Source organism: Protopterus annectens, chromosome 12.part0 (assembly GCF_019279795.1).
Source record: "Protopterus annectens isolate FY-2018-M chromosome 12.part0, PAN1.0, whole genome shotgun sequence".
In the NCBI taxonomy this organism is placed as follows: Eukaryota; Metazoa; Chordata; order Ceratodontiformes; family Protopteridae; genus Protopterus; species Protopterus annectens.
The window spans coordinates 1,115,692,135-1,115,707,943 of record NC_056746.1 but is presented as its reverse complement, the minus strand read 5'-3'; the positions used below and the strand labels follow the sequence as shown (position 1 = coordinate 1,115,707,943).

Genomic DNA, 15,809 nt, shown 5'->3' with positions numbered 1-15,809 from the left:
TCAATTTTGAAAACAGTTGCAGCTTTGATTCACAAAATGGCAATATCTGCCATAATCCTGATGTAAAATGCATTAGCTTAAATGTTATAAACTTGGGAGCTCTTCTAATACATGTTAAATGTATACAGAGGTCTTTACTCAAAACTATGATGCTTCTAAAGGGTCAGATTTTGAAGCATTCCAGTTTGTAAGTTTTGGTGGGAAAGAAATCATCTAACGTATTTTCATTCATATTTTTTCTAGAAGACCTATATTCAATAGATAATGGGCTTCATTCTATATTCCTTGGTTTTATTCCCTATGCAAACTGTGCATCTCTGAACTTACTCTATCCTATCACCTCTACAGACATTCTCCATGATTCAGAAAGCCTTACTGTGCTGTGGAAGCCTTTATTCAGTGTGATAAGCTCAAGAGCTTAAGGAACTGCTCCACTGCTACAGCAGGCAGAAAGCAGTCTTGCTGGCAAAATCACATGCACATATAACAAGGCATGTATGTGCTATCTCCCTTGGAAGTTGAGTCAGCACCAAAACAGCTCAGCAGAATGATGCACAGAATCTCTTACTCTCTGCTGCATTACTTTGATCACAATGAGGAAAACGTATATGCGGTCTTTGACAGTTTACTTCCATTCACTCTTACAAATGGACTGGGGCTCATAATGTGAAATAATTAAGTAATCTAAAATAAGAAGCATATGAAATTAATGTCATTCACACTTTTGCAATAAAGAAGCAAGACTAAAACGATCAAGAAAATTAGCCAGCCAAAAGCAGAGCTTACAGGTGAGAGTCAGTACCATAATATCACAATGTATACATTTAAATGATGCCATTTCCATAGCACCTTTACTAAAAATTAGAGCAGCTAGGCTATGATATGCTTTTTACAGATGTCATCCTTATGTGATTTAGTATAAGGTATTTTATAATTGTTCTTAATGACCTTTTAATATAATTTTGGTTTATTATTGTTATTATTTATAATTATTGAAAAAGTTTGTAGCTAATTTGTAGTATTATGTTCTGTACTTTTACTGTTGCCTTATGTATTCGTAGGTTTTAGCTCGTTATTCTATGGTGTCTCCCTGTGGTTGCCACTAGAGGGTAGTACGGGTTTAAGAAACAATGGAAATCTGAATTATATATGTTTTTTCTTAAATATATTTAGTAAGGGTTTTTAATATATGCTATGTTCTTCAGCCTCCTAGTTTTGCCAGAGAAGTTCAATTGATTTAAATATAGTACTATATTTTTTACTGACTTTTTTAGAATTCATTGTAGTTATAGTTTTTATTGTTTTAGGATGATGGATTTAATTGTTTAATTGATTAGGTTTTATATATAAGGAGGGGTTCTGATGATGTGGGTGTCTTTCTGAAGAAGTCTCAGGTTTATCAAGATGGAAAACGTGGTGAGAAAGTTAAGCGTATAAGCGCTCAATAAAGCTGTGGATTTTTATTATCTGCGACTCTCTGTCGTCTGCTTTGGTGCCTCTACAGTGCTCCTTTTCGTTATTTACAATGTGTACATGAATACATGCCTTTTCTAATGCCTTTCTTTGACTTGGTGGACTTATTACAATCTGTTCATCTGACTATTCTAAATATTGTACACTTCACTAACTTAATATATACGTTCGCGTTACTATTCATACTTTCCCATGGTTACACAGAGTACTTACTGGTTTATGAACCCTGTTAATTAATGTTCAGCAAACCAGTGTTGCATTTGGTGATTTGTTCTTTGGGGCCATGTCTAAAAAAATACTGCACTGGTAAAAATATCTTGTAAACAAAAATGAATAAGCAAATATGGTCCAATACAGTTTAACAAAGTGTCACTGACAGAGAAGCAACTTGTCAAATAAAGAGCCTGTTCATGTGGCTGAGCCTCCCAGCCAATGAATTAACATATCAAACAATGCTGAGCATGGTACTGCACATTTCAGGTGTAGAGCCCTCTGGATGACAGTGAAACTGCATGGGAATGAGAGACTTTTTGCTGCTGTCAGGTGCAATAGGAGCTTAACTGTGTAACAAAAGTTAGCCACAGACAGTAGTAGTTTCACTTAAGTAGCTCTGAAAGAGGTCACTGTCTTGCCAACAATGCTGATGTGTAATGTACAACTATCAACGCTGTATGCATGAAGTATGCTGTCAGTGAGGCAGGGAAGCTGCATGAGGGCACTGTTTTCTATAATGGCAAAAAATATGATTGTCACAGATGGCTGTATATCTCCCCAGAATACTGCATCTCTAATGGCAAAGAATACTGGAATTCTAGAATGAGTGTTGAGAGGCAGTGATCAATGGAGAGAAATATAAGTCGCCATGTTACAAAAAGATAAGGACAATGTTACAAGAAACCAGATGTCACAATCCCCTTCACTATGCCAACACGGCACTGTGGAGATATATGATGTGGTTGCTTGGAAGGACAGGGCTGCAGAGCTGTTTAGCAAGCCTTTCCAAATTATCTATTCACTAGCCAAAGCATCAACTGAGATCAATCGTTTTTATCCTGTACGTCCATCAGTCAAATACAATGCAGGATATGGGCAAATACTCACTATGTACAAGTACTCAGTGGTGGAAGAAAAATTTGAAAGCTTTATAGAGATCAGTGAAAGTTGCAAGTCATGAATTCATTGTGTCTGGGAAGAATGCTGAAGGGGATGTAGTCTTTCTCATGCTGAATCTGAAGCCTAATTTGGAGACCTGCAGTATGCCAAAATCTGGTTAGCCTGCCCAACAAGGACTCTGTATGTTGTCAGGTATATAAAGTACATGATGGTATAGGATCTTCTGACCAGGTATGTGCAAGTATCCAATGTCCTAATGAGGAGAAGAGTCAGACACGTACAGTATGCTGTGGGACCCTGATCAAACTTAATAACTGTGTTGGGTTGGTCTTCTCCCTCAACCAAGTCCTCTTTGATTTTGAAGGTCTTGCAGTCACTTCTAACAAACTGAACTTCCTGCATGCTGTTGCCAACGGCTGCCTTTTCTTCTTCAAACAAGTCATTTAACAACGAGTGCAGTGATGGATTTTGCCAGTTTCCAGACTGTGCTGCAGCACTACCCATGTTTTACAAGTACAGCTGTCCCAGGAAGTAAAAGACAAGGCAGAACATCAACAACAGTGATTCTTCTCCTTCCTTAATGCAGACCTGAGGAACAAGTCTGACATCTCTCAAACGAAACATTGTTAAGCAAAATCAAAGGCAACTGTTTGTCACTATGGAAAAAGAAAGTGAAACCCTGCTCATACAATCTAAAACAAGATGGAGTACTGACTTGGCAGGGCATACTATGTGGCCTGAAGTCTTCACCAACAGTTAGGCATAAGCAGCAGGAGGATTACATGAAAAGGGTGCTATGGAAAAAAGAGTCAGATGCTATCATGGGCTTCCTGTAGGCAGCAGCTTACGCTGGATGCTTGTAATATGCCTAATATCAACTAAAAACTCAAACAAAGGATATGGTTTCACTGATGTGGAATGAAGATGCATGAAAACGTTGTGGTTGTGGCCGGGATGATGCTTATGCTCTTAAACAACAACATTGTTGTGAATTACTGGGGAGGGGATGATGTGTTCTGCTGGGAAACAACACTGTTTTGTTTGCCTGTATTCAGTAACTTGGACCACAACAGTACAGCTCAATAAGCTACCGCAGATTAAAATACATAAGCACCTAACTAAATGAATAGGCAAATACACAAAAGAAACACCAGTAGTAAGTACAGATGTTTGTAGACCAAGTCAGCAGATACCTGGATCAGAATTCCCCTCACCGAAAAGTGTAAATATGAAATATGGCTATTCTGACACTGTAACTTGAAATTTCCACTTATCTCTAAACTATGGCAGTATCTGGGATGATTATATTGCATTTAGCAGAGCCCAGAAAGCACAGACACTTGCACTTTTATGGGGGGGGGGGGGCAACCTCACACAAACGTAGGCTACTATGCTGTTTAGAAAGCATTGTTCAGGTCTGTCTGCATTACTTTTCCAACTATCAGTAATGGACAGTATTTATTAAGTAACCTGGCCTGCAATCAACCACACCATATTCAACATAATATAATGTTCATAAGGATGTTAAAACAAAACCAATCCACTGTGCTGAAAAACAAACATGTACACAAATCGCTCAGGCTGCCACTCATTGAAATACACTGTTTATTTTAAACGCTCAAAGTAAAAAAACGTTTTTCGTCTAAACAAGTTGGTTAGACTTCTTCAGAATTACAAACAAAGAATGTCAGTTGAGATTCAAACGCTGTATTTATAAATTCATTTAAAATTCCCCGCCAAAATTCACGGCAACCATGTATCTTAAAGGTATATTTCATCAACCAAAATTGACAGGAATTTAATTCATTAAACTTGATATCTTAATATGATACTTATAATTTATAACAGTGCTGCTGCAGCAACTCTCATATTTCCACTATAAAAATGTTTGCCTAAAAAAAAAAAATATATATATATATATATATATATATATATATATATATATATATAGAATATCATTATATAATAAATAATATTTATCTAAAAAATAAGTGAATATTTACCTGAAAAAAGTGAATATGATAATAAATGAATAAAAGAACTCTATTTATAATTTAAAGCTTATATGTATGAATATATTAATTATATCAATGCATTCACCACAAATCCCCCGCGGGTTAAAAAATACATGGAATTTCTTGATCCTAAACAATCAATAAATATACTGATTTTCCCATAATTTTCAATGAGAAGAAATATATATATGAATATCAAATAAATAAAATAAATATAAAACTATATCAAACATATTTGTGTTGAACGACGTCCTACTTAATGTGTTGGTGCTTTTTATATATAAAAGCATTTCAATCAGCAACAAGTAATTGTAGAATCTTAACATTATGACTTTACAATTGCTAATACTTAACGCCACATACGTATTTACATACCATATTATCTGAAGAAATTGATACAAGATTATCTATGTAAACTTTTCAGTTTTAATAAACACATCAAAGAACATTTATCATTTAGACCTGGACTGGTGTAAGCATTAAGTTTAATTTGCCACAATAATTCCATTTTCTTAAGCAATAGGCCAAAAGGACCTCCTCTCACATCTTGTTTGATTTGGTCTATTACTCTGAACTGGAATTTGTGATCCGGAAGTGACATGATATGTCTGGCCAATGCATTACCTTCTTTTTGTAATCTAATACTTCTCTGATGTTCATAAACCCTGTTTTTTAGTTTCCTCTCGGTTTTTCCTATGTAAAAGGATGGGAAACCCTGGCAGACTGCTATGTACACTACTCCCTTTGAATTACAGTTGAATTTACCTTTAGTGTGCAATTTGAAGCCATTGATCTCCATATTGCTCCCTAATGACATTAAATGGCAAAATGAACAGTTGCCACATTGCATCTTATTCCTACAGGAACAACAAATCGGTTATTCTGCAATAATTCCTTGAAACGTATTCCTTTTCTCCTATTATCTTTGGTGATGTTCCTAATTTACATACCAAAGTGTTATCATCGAGTATCATCCAATTTTTCAATTAAATTTTCTTTATATTTTCATAATAAAAGGAAAATCTTAATACACAAGCCAAATTGAAATCAGTTTCAGTGTCTTGTTGTTTATATCCTAAGGATGTGGCACTGATGGTTTTGTCATTTCGATTATGCACACTGTTATGTTGTCATTTTAAAATGGGTTTATATACCCCATTATTTCTTTTGTCACTTATTCTATAAGATCTTCTATTAATGTAACTGGGTATGCCCTATTCAAAAACATTTGTTTTAAATTGGCACATTCTTCTGCAAATTCTTTCTCTAAAGTTATCATTCGCGCAGCCCGTACGAACTGGTCCTTGACCACTGATCTCTTTTGATGTTTCGGGTGTGCGCTTGAGTAGTGTAAAAACTTGTTCGAATACGTAGGCTTCCGAAAAATTTTGGCTTCATATTCTTTCACTATATAATTTTTAGTCAGTGTTATATCCAAATAAGCAATTGATGTTGTATGAAATGTGTATGTTAAATATAAAAAATCTGTGGTTTCATTTAAGATGCTAAGTCCTTGGCTATATTTTCATCTTCTTCAATAATCATAAAAATATCAATAAATCTGACGTAAAATTTGACAATTCCATTAATGGCATTGTTCCTGAACAAATAGGTGTTCTCCCAAAAGGACATTACCAGATTAGCATAGCTAGATCCATATGGAGAGCCCATGGCTACTCCTTTTTTCTGGATACAAAACTGACCATCAAACAGCAAGAAATTGTATGACAAAATAATATCTAGAAGCTCTTACACCAAAGAAATCTCATCATCTGGTGCGCCCTTCTGCCTCATTCTATTTGTTGCCCATTCAATTCCTAGGTTGTGTGGAATACTAGTGTATAAATCTTTGACGTCTATTGTCAAGAAGTTATGAAAACCCAATTATCTTTGACTATCCACGGTTCTTTTGCCACATATTTTTTCATAATAGAGTCTGTCAATTTGGCACATGCATACGTGGCTGACCTTCTCCCATCTACTATGGGCCTGAAAGGGGGGTCAGAAATGCTTTTATGCATTTTTGGAACACCAAACATACAAGGTACTCTTAGAGACTCGTACCAAATAATTATATGTATGTAAATTAAGTCTTGCTTCTATAAATAATTCATTTAAGAAGCTCTTTATAAATTGATTCGATCTATTATATTCATTGATCGATCAAGCCTCATATGTATCAGTAGATAAGATGTTATTGATTTTATTAACATAGTCCGGTGTATCCATCACTACTAACCCCCCTCCTTTATCAGGGTTCATGACCCTCGTTTGCTGCAAATAACATCTCCAGGTTTCATCTTTGTTTAAATTATATTTATATTCTAATTTTGTCTCACTCAATTCCCTCAAATCTAGTTCACATATTTTCTCAAACAAGTGAAGGGTATTGTGCAGTGGTGGATTAAAACAACTCGAAACCCTTAACTGGTTATTATTAATCATTTGACCACCTAACAATTGCTTTAAATTCAATTTCCTCATGAACAATTTGAAGTCACAAATTATTTGTGCCAAATTCATTTTAGAAGCAGGAACAAAGGTTAAACCTTTAGACAAAATGTCTGCTAGTTGTTCTGAGACATAGAATGATGAAAAATTATAAATAGAGAAGTCCCTTTGTTTATTCCTAATCACATCACATGATCGGTGTTGTTCATTAGTTAGGACTATCTTCTGCTGTTGTGGTTCTTCCTCTTGTTCCATTGCTTCTTCTGGTTGCGTCTTGGAAAACCCTGCTTATTGTTAGCAGTGGACACTTGTTGATTACTTCTCGATTCATGATTACTGTTATTGTTATTCCGTGTTCTTATTCTCTCACTTCTCCTCGCATCGACATTATCATCTTCTACATTTCAGGGCTGTTTGGAGCATCATTTTGTTGTGCTATCTCATCAGCATCCTCTTCAATGGTTATATTGACAATTCTATCATGACCAGCATTACTATATTGTTGTTTGGACCATATTTGTGACCCTGGTGGTGGGGGATAAGCTGTCCTTGTTTTATATTGCTTCTGGGCCCTTTGAAGCTTTTTTATTTTGATTTGTCTTATTTTATCCACATACTGCTCAATGCTTTGAAAACAACGAAGATATTCGTATTTATATCTTATAAAATCTACATGCTGTTTGATTTGACCATCCAAGGATTCTATACATTGTGTTCCAAGTCCTTGTTTATCAAAGCATAATGTTTAATCATAATTTGTAATAAACATAAACCTTGCTGGTTGAAATGTTGTATCAAATCTTGATAAAAGGCCGAACCAGGCAAGAGACCAGTGGGGTAACGCCAGGTCCTGAGGTCCTTTGGCACAATTTCTAACTTTAAACATTCCTGAAAATACTCAATCTCCAGGCTCAATTTCTTATACTTCAACATATTTTGATCAAGGGCATTCAACAGTTCAGGCAATGTCTTGTCCAAGTCATTATTACTATGTACTGCTGTTAGTGAATTATTTGCACCCCATAGACCTATAGAAGCTGTTAGCCACTCTTTTAGGTTTGGTGCCTGTGAAATTTTAGTTACAGAAACCTGCCTTTGCTGTTGATGTAAAGACAACATGTTTTGTATCATTGGCCTGTTGTTATTATCATCACTAACAGTACTAGTATTCAGCGCATTAGCTGCAGGTTGTATTTGAATTATTTGGTTACAATGCTCTACATGCTGTTCATTGTTAGCAATTAACACAGTACCTGTTTGTTGTATTCGTGTGTGAGACTGTGCCCTCACTTGTCCCACTCGTCCTGGTTGAAAGTTATTAGAAGCCGCTAATCCCATTTGCGTTTGCTGACTAGAGTTCATCGTGACCGTTCGGTCCTGTTGATGATGCTGCTGCATAGTGGCTGTTTGACCTGATTGCATTAATAGACCAGAATTTATGGTGACCATTCGGTCCTGTTGTTGCTGCTGCACAGTAGTCAGTGCATCCAACCTTACGTTCATTATGTCACCTTTCTGTGATAGCATCTCGATTAACATAGATAGCGTACTCATAGATTCCAATTCCACATTCGAATCCTTTAGCGCATCTGGTGTGTTTCAAAAGAGTTGTTAGCCATGGCGGATGAAAAAACAAAACCAATCCACTGTGCTGAAAAACGAACTTGTACACAAATCATTATAAATTTTATTGTTATAAATTATAAGTATTATATTAAGACATCAAGTTTAATGAATTAAATTCCTGCTGTCAATTTTGGTTGATGAAATATACCTTTAAGATACATGGTTGCCGTGAATTTTGGCAGGGAATTTTAAATGAATTTATAAATACAGCGTTTGAATCTCAACTGACATTCTTTGTTTGTAATTCTGAAGAAGTCTAACCAACTTGTTTAGACGAAAAACGTTTTTTACTTTGAGCGTTTAAAATAAACAGTGTATTTCGAGTGGCAGCCTGAGCGATTTGTGTACAAGTTCATAAGGATGTTGCTACCACACTGCAGTCAGTTGGCAATGGGTGTTCTCAACAGGAAAAGGTAAGAACCATAGTGAACTGTACTCAGAAAAATCTCTGAGTGATTACTCTATGCCTACCCAAGTTTTCCTGAGCTCCAAACACAAATACTGGAAAAACATGTTGTTGTTGTGTCTTTCGGCTTTTCCCGGTTATGGGTCGCCACAGCGGAACTCTGGTCCGCTAATGATTGGCAGTAGATTTTTATGTGCCGAGTTGCCAGCCCTGACGCACAACCTTCAACTAAGGTACGCCCATTCACGCATGTCTCCAGACAGAAGACGCTCTAGCTGAGAATCGAACGGAACAATGTCTTACTATGAGACGACAGCACTACCGCAGCACCAATATTGTCTGCTATTTTCTAGTTCTACAGGAGCTGCAGTAGAAGAAATTGTCTAATGGACAGGGATTGCGAAGTACCACAACTACTGACTTTTTTTTCCAGATTTGATACACTATTAATCAGTACATTGTATGATCGTAACTAAGACTACACTATTATGAAAGAGAAAGGACAAATAAAGGAAGAGTAAAACTGTGTAAGGCAGTTATCTTAACAGTGGATCTTTTGAGATATGGTTACCTGAACAGTAAACTGTATTTACCAACCTACTTCCCATGTTCGAGCCAGATGTTTTCAGCTCTTCCCATTCCCCTAGGACAGATCAATGCTTGTCCTGCAGCTTTGTTGGTTCTGATGCAGGAGATGTTGGTATCCTATATGAAGGCAACACAGTCATTCCGTCTCTTCAGCTCTTAAAGCCAGCAAGTCCCTAGGCAGGCATGCCTAATATAAACTATAGTGCTCAATATGCTGAACCAAATAATCGGAGTAAATAAAGCATAACTTCTCCTTCCAACTATTCATAAACTCTGACATTCTTCATGCCACTCAGCTATCCTATCATTCCTACTTAGTCATCACACAGCTGCAATTTTGACACAGACATCTCACTTTTTAAATGAGATTTGTGTAATTTATTGTATATTACAACTACATATGCTCTTTTCACTTTTGTTAGTTAATAATGGTATTTTACAGATGTGTACTTTCATTATATTCTTGTTATCGCTCACTCAATATAATTCTGACTTTATTTACATTCTTTTCGCTGATATACTGGTCACTTGTGATCAATGCTTGACCGTAATAAACAAAATTTAAATAAAATAAAACAAAATAAACCCATTAAACTATAAAAATCACCTTCACAAACACGGTGATTACAAGGAAACCCCATAATTCCCATATGAGGCAAGGGGGGGGGGAGTGAAGCTTTACTGTTGTTGTGACCTCTCCTCAAAGATACACACATACAAATACTTCAGGTACGGGCAATAATGCCTTTCTAGTCTGCCAATATGCTAAGACATACTGCCAGAGTCCAACAGAGTTGCTCCCAGTGTAAGTCTGCCCTGACTCTAAAAGACCTGCTGTCAGTGTAAGTGACTTGCTTCAGGGAAGGTACAGTTATAAATAGGCTTGCTACACAAACCAGTTTCCAAAAGACCTGCTTTCAGCCTGCTCTCATTGTAAGAGGTCACCTGCATTGACAGCAAATCTTTTGGAATCAGACCTTGTTGTGTCTTTCGGCTTTCGTTAGGGGTCGCCACAGTGGAACTCCGGTCCGATAATGTTGGTAGTGGATTTTTACGTGCTGAGTTACCAGCCCTGACGCACAACCTTCAACGAAGGCATGCTCATTCACGCATGCCTCCACAGACAAGACGCTCTAGCTGAGAATCGATTGGGACAACGTCTTGCTGTGAGGCGACAACGCTACCGCAGCACCACTACCGCGGGATCTTTTGGAATCAGGCCTACAGTATCCATATTCATAGGTTGACAGGTTCATATATAATTACTACGCTAATAGCTCCACTAGGCCTTTTTAAGCCTAGCCATGCTTCCCAAAGGTAAGAATCAAATCCTATAACTTGTATCTGTAAACACCTTAACCATTATGTCAACCCCCATTTTAAAAATATCTAAACTAATTTTCATTTTAATATAAGTTGATGGTTTATTTTATGCATCAGATGCTCTCTCAGAGAACCAATCAGTACACCTCTCATTCCTATACAATCTTCTCCATCAGCTGTTTGATGATTCTCTACTACTCTTCGATAACTCTAAACTCACAGATGTAACAGTCTCTAAATGTCCTACATAATGAAAAAGGTCTCCTCTTAAATATCTATGATTCACTGTACAAGTTCAGATATTTTAATCTTTCATAACTTAAATTTGCACACCCATGGATGTTTTTGGTATATTTCTGCTGTATTCTTTCTAATTTACTCATGCTTGCTTTCTTAACCTTATTGACACTCCATGCTCTAGTTTAGGTGTGATGTAACTTACAATGATTTCATGACTTCTGATTTCCTAGGCTTTAAACATCTTGTATGCAGCTTATAGTTTTATAACTATCATTAACCAATTGGTAGATATGATTAGAAGAACTAAAAACTGGATCTACCCTTATACCCAACTCCTTAAACGAATTTATAGTTTGAATCGCGGTGTGCTGTATTAAAAATATCCACTCTTCAATCCACATCTTCTAAATCTCATATGCTTAGCTTCTGATGTATTTATTAGGATATTATTCTCTTGTGCCCTATGTGTAACAGATGGAACTTGCTTACCCATTTTCAAATCATCTGAATATAGACCTTAAAATACCTCAGATGAAAAAGATAAAAGCTGAAAGACACAACCTAAACAAATATGGGCCAAGGACTAAGCCCTATGGGACAACCCATAATTGCATCTGTCCAATTGCAATTGCCATGTCCTACTTGTAAGCCATGCAGCTATTCATCTTATCAAGATTATGTCAATACCCAGTTATTCTAATTTATTAATCAGTGTTTTGTGTATGACCCTAATAAATGCTGAAGAATATATAAATACAACACAATTTTTCATTTACAGCTATTATATTATTATAGAACATCATGTTTACAGATGGTTATAGATCCAGTTTCAACACATAGGCTGATACGTAATTTCAAGTCCCAACCTTTCCAATTCTGACAATAACTTACCCAAAACAACCTTCTTTTTTTCCACAACAAGAAAGTACATGTATGGGTCTATATGACTCTGGGTTTGATCTATTTATCTTTCCCTTAAAGATGAGTTTAATAAGTACATGCCTCCAATGTTGTGGAACCTCCCCATATTTAATGGTCTAGGGAATAAAGTTCATGTTGAAATGTTCTCAGGTCATTACTATTAATTCTGTTTTCTCCCTGTGCTTGTTTGGGTTCAATGTACGTAGTTCTTTTTCAATGTAAACTAATTTTGTTTCAGTACCTGAATTTACCAGGATGTTACTAGGAAAAATTATTACCTCCTTTGTGGAACCAAACTGTTTTGCATAAGACTTTGTCAATTTATCTGAAATCTGCTGTGTCTAGGAATACATTTTAGAATCTACACACAGTTTAATCAATGTATGTCTTTATTCCAACAGCATCTTGTGTATCCATAAAATGTTTTTCTGTTATACTCAAAATAATAACATAAATTTTCATTTTTTTTCTTACTCTTGTCTCATACTGTGTTTAATCTGTCTGTCCAGTTTATTTCCATTTTCAAAGTTACAGCTTGGTCTTGTTTCTATTTGTTATATTTCTCTCTCTCTCTCTCAGGGTAGTACAGTTGTGTTCGGATCTAACCATAAATGTACATGTATAATTACATTCATTATTGTAAGCAACATCTGTCGGTTATCATATTTGCAGGTACCTCAAAGGCTAGCTCAATTTCTACAGCTGTACTTTCCCTCAAAAGCTTCTGGCAGCTCCCTCCTACTACCAAAAAAACGATGTATGTGGTATAAAAGATAATCAGCCAATGCCATTTTAGTACTTGCTTGCAATGCTTGGGATGAAAGTCCTGCTGCCAAAGCCTGAATGGAATAGAAGGATGCCCCCCCCCCGGCCACAATACTCCAAGCAAAAGTCCACTCCAGGGGTTTCCAGTCTCCCTCTCCAGGGAGAAGAGCAAGGTCAAGGAGGGAGGGGGCCATGTAGAGAGAGGACAGGAAAGCAATATGTAAAATGGGACTCGATTCAACTTTGAGTTGTCAAGAAAGTGTCCAGAGAGGCAGAAGGGATGAAATGTACTTAAACACCTACCTTTACATTACTTTCCTAACACAAACTATTCACTTCTGCAGTCATTATCTGTTTGATGACTCCAACAGTATAAAAGTAGAAGGCAGCTAGCTATAAAGGATGATTCAAGAAAGCAGACCTTATAATATGTCAAAGGTAAACCTTGGCTTGGCTCCAGATGCCACACTTGGTCTGCAGTGTTCAGAAAAGGCACTCAATGAGGACCAGTATCAACTTCAAAAATGGATTGGGTGCTGCTGTCCCCACTCAGTGGGATGCTCTGGTAGGTGTAGTGACGTGTGTGCTGACATTCCCATGACAGGTTTGCCATAAGCAGACTAGAAGTAACAAATGCAACGTACAAGCCACTTAAGAGTTTGCTTCCCTGATTTTTGCCAAGGACACAGAGTTGATCTCTTTCTTTCTAAATTCCTTTGCTCTGCCCTGATAAAATCTAAGCTGCGTATGCACATCTGAAGAATGTAGGGGCCATTCCCCTTTGTTCTAATGTTTTGCAGAAAAATATAGGTAATTGGATGGCTTGATTTACAACCATATGAAAAAGGGACTGATATGAATAAAAACTATGTCCTACTGGAATATCAAAAAGAATTCCCTGCATATCAAAGCATGCAACTCGGATATCATTCTGGTAGATGTGACAGCCACCAAGAAGAGTATCTTCCAAGAAAAAAATGGGGGGGGGTGGGCGTCTGAAGCAAATGGAGGCATTTCCCTTCTTGGTGATCTATGATACAACACTCCATTTAGAAATTGTTACACTGATGTTCTTTAATACAAAAAGGGAGAAGGGCCTACTGCAAGACACGCTGAGATATAAAAGCATTAGACAGGCCATCTTAAACAGGTCTGACAGGTAGTCCAGGACCACTGTTATACATGCATTACTTGGGTCCTGTTTACTGGGTAGGCAAGAGACAGAAAATCATTTTCACTGTGCTGGTCAAAATTTTCTTGTACATGGTTTCCCAGCCTGATTCATAATAATCAGCATGCCTTCTAATTACATGTGCCTGGACATCATCCAGGCTGTCAAACTAAGAGTGGCTTCGTTTGGTTGAGGTGTATAACATACTTTTTGTTTTGGATGAGGTGATCCACCTGCTAAGGCAACAATCTTGGCGTTTCCCTTGCTAGGCTTACCAGGAAAGTTAAGAACTATTGCCAGGGGCAAAAGGGAGCTATCAAGATGGCTTTGGGCCTGTCCTCCTTGATATATTTTATAACATCCTGTGGATCAGGGGTATAGGAGGAAAAGCATACAGAAATAAAACTGTCCACTTAAAGAGAATGTATCTATCTTCCAGGCCATTGCACTTCCTTCTGCTGTAGAATTTTCTCAACTGCCTATTCTCTGGTGAAGCAAAAAAGGTCCACTTCTGGCATATGTCAATCTCTGATCAGATCCAGGAAAAAATGTTTAACATCCATTTGTGTGGGTATATCTGTGATTTGCTCAGCCTGTTTGCCACAGAGTTTATTTCAGAAGGAATGCTGGCTGCTCAGTGGGTCATACCTGTCTCTTGAGCAATCACACATGCCTGCATTGTCAGTCAATGCAGTATGGACAATTAAGTCATTCCACATCACTGTGGAATTGTCTGTGAAAGATATGGAGGACTCTTTTCACCGAAATTTGTTTGAAAGCTCTTAGGGCCTGTATCACAATCATCACTCTCTTCTGTTTACATGTTTTTCCCGAAGCTCTAGTCCTGTTTGTCCCATACTTTCACTGGGCCTACATGATTCCACAAGCTAGGTCAAATGAATCTGTGGGTAGATTCTGTGTAGGCTGTTGTAATCCAAAGGGCATCATCATATTGGGCTATGGCTGCCTATCCATCATGTAAGAGAAGATCTGGATCAGGATCTCCAGAGGATGTAAATGCTGGTATCACTTACTCCTGAAATACCACTGTAATTTCCTCATGTACAATCTGGCTTGGAGAAGACTGCCTTCTCTGGCAAGCTATGCTTGATTACAACAGGATGGAACCATTTTGTCTGGATAGTTAGCAGTTCTGACATTTTGAAAATAGCTACAGAGTTTGACATAACTAATTAATTTAAAGGGAAATGTTAAAAACATTTGCACTAGTTGCAGGAATTAAGAAACTGTATAAAAAAACAGAAATTTAGAGACCAATATAATAAATAAAAGAATGTAGCCAACAACATTTGTTTACCTAGTAATATAAGATCAGAGGAACAAATTCAGAAATAAATTTATTTAACTTGCTAGTTGCAGAGAAGTGAAAAGACAGATTATTTACTTTATGTTCTCTAACTCAAAGCAGTAAATCCGGGTTTGAGAATGATTAGAAAAGACTAGAAGAAGCTTTACATTGTTCTATTTTTACAGAACATTAGCTCTACTGCATTGAGAAAATATGTACATAGTTAATATTTTGTCTATTTTGTCAGTGGGGGAATAAGTGGGTAACACACAATTGTGTGTTGTTTAAATGAAAATAACAGATCAGGTTCAGCTGGACAATATTACACAAAACATAATGTGACAAAAAAATAAAAGAAATAGACTAAGAAAGGACCAGTACGCAACAGAAAGAGAAAGAATATGTGAA

The 15,809-nt window shown here is 36.8% G+C and overlaps 1 protein-coding gene across 1 annotated transcript in view; it reads right to left on the bottom strand.

The window, feature by feature from the left end:
• The window catches only part of DNTTIP1 (deoxynucleotidyltransferase terminal interacting protein 1), a 1,330,332-nt gene that overhangs the window by 328,851 nt on the left and 985,672 nt on the right, over nucleotides 1-15,809 (bottom strand). The window lies entirely within an intron of this gene.